Here is a 2376-nt window from a genome sequence, read left to right as displayed (position 1 = left end):
ATTCCAAAATAGAATGTTGGGAGTTCTAGAATTCCAAAATAGAATGCTGGGAGTTCTAGAATGCCAAAATAGAATGTTGGTAGTTCTAGAATGCCAAAATAGAATGTTGGTGTTGCAGAATGCCAAAATAGAATGTTGGTGTTGCATAATTCCAAAATAGAATGTTTGGAGTTCTAGAATGCCAAAATAGAATGTTGGTAGTTCTAGAATTCCAAAATAGAATGTTGGGAGTTCTAGAATGCCAAAATAGAATGTTGGGAGTTCTAGAAATCCAAAATAGAATGTTGGTGTTGCAGAATTCCAAAATAGAATGTTGGGAGTTCTAGAATGCCAAAATAGAATGTTGGTAGTTGTAGAATTCCAAAATAGAATGTTGGGAGTTCTAGAATGCCAAAATAGAATGTTGGGAGTTCTAGAATGCCACAATAGAATGTTGGGAGTTCTAGAATGACAAAATAGAATGTTGGGAGTTCTAGAATTCCAAAATAGAATGTTGGTGTTGCAGAATTCCAAAATAGAATGTTTGGAGTTCTAGAATGCCAATATAGAATGTTGGTAGTTCTAGAATTCCAAAATAGAATGTTGGGAGTTCTAGAATGCCAAAATAGAATGTTGGGAGTTCTAGAAATCCAAAATAGAATGTTGGTGTTGCAGAATTCCAAAATAGAATGTTGGGAGTTCTAGAATGCCAAAATAGAATGTTGGGAGTTCTAGAATGCCAAAATAGAATGTTGGGAGTTCTAGAAATCCAAAATAGAATGTTGGTGTTGCAGAATTCCAAAATAGAATGTTGGGAGTTCTAGAATGCCAAAATAGAATGTTGGGAGTTCTAGAATGCCAAAATAGAATGTTGGTGTTGCAGAATGCCAAAATAGAATGTTGGTGTTGCAGAATTCCAAAATATAATGTTGGGAGTTCTAGAATGCCAAAATAGAATGTTGGGAGTTCTAGAAATCCAAAATAGAATGTTGGTGTTGCAGAATTCCAAAATAGAATGTTGGGAGTTCTAGAATGCCAAAATAGAATGTTGGTAGTTCTAGAATGTCAAAATAGAATGTTGGTGTTGCAGAATTCCAAAATAGAATGTTGGGAGTTCTAGAATTCCAAAATAGAATGCTGGGAGTTCTAGAATGCCAAAATAGAATGTTGGGAGTTCTAGAAATCCAAAATAGAATGTTGGTGTTGCAGAATTCCAAAATAGAATGTTTGGAGTTCTAGAATGCCAAAATAGAATGTTGGTAGTTCTAGAATTCCAAAATAGAATGTTGGGAGTTCTAGAATGCCAAAATAGAATGTTGGGAGTTCTAGAAATCCAAAATAGAATGTTGGTGTTGCAGAATTCCAAAATAGAATGTTGGGAGTTCTAGAATGCCAAAATAGAATGTTGGTATTTCTAGAATTCCAAAATAGAATGTTGGGAGTTCTAGAATGCCAAAATAGAATGTTGGGAGTTCTAGAAATCCAAAATAGAATGTTGGTGTTGCAGAATTCCAAAATAGAATGTTGGGAGTTCTAGAATGCCAAAATAGAATGTTGGTAGTTGTAGAATTCCAAAATAGAATGTTGGGAGTTCTAGAATGCCAAAATAGAATGTTGGGAGTTCTAGAATGCCAAAATAGAATGTTGGTGTTGCAGAATTCCAAAATAGAATGTTTGGAGTTCTAGAATGCCAAAATAGAATGTTGGTAGTTCTAGAATTCCAAAATAGAATGTTGGGAGTTCTAGAATGCCAAAATAGAATGTTGGGAGTTCTAGAAATCCAAAATAGAATGTTGGTGTTGCAGAATTCCAAAATAGAATGTTGGGAGTTCTAGAATGCCAAAATAGAATGTTAGGAGTTCTAGAATTCCAAAATAGAATGTTGGTGTTGCAGAATTTCAAAATAGAATGTTTGGAGTTCTAGAATGCCAAAATAGAATGTTGGTAGTTCTAGAATTCCAAAATAGAATGTTGGGAGTTCTAGAATGCCAAAATAGAATGTTGGTAGTTCTAGAATGCCAAAATAGAATGTTGGTGTTGCAGAATTCCAAAATAGAATGTTGGGAGTTCTAGAATTCCAAAATAGAATGCTGGGAGTTCTAGAATGCCAAAATAGAATGTTGGTAGTTCTAGAATGCCAAAATAGAATGTTGGTGTTGCAGAATGCCAAAATAGAATGTTGGTGTTGCAGAATTCCAAAATAGAATGTTTGGAGTTCTAGAATGCCAAAATAGAATGTTGGTAGTTCTAGAATTCCAAAATAGAATGTTGGGAGTTCTAGAATGCCAAAATAGAATGTTGGGAGTTCTAGAAATCCAAAATAGAATGTTGGTGTTGCAGAATTCCAAAATAGAATGTTGGGAGTTCTAGAATGCCAAAATAGAATGTTGGTAGTTG

This window comes from Pseudophryne corroboree, assembly GCF_028390025.1.
Source record: "Pseudophryne corroboree isolate aPseCor3 chromosome 1 unlocalized genomic scaffold, aPseCor3.hap2 SUPER_1_unloc_2, whole genome shotgun sequence".
Lineage (NCBI taxonomy): Eukaryota > Metazoa > Chordata > Amphibia > Anura > Myobatrachidae > Pseudophryne > Pseudophryne corroboree.
This window is presented reverse-complemented; position numbering follows the sequence as displayed.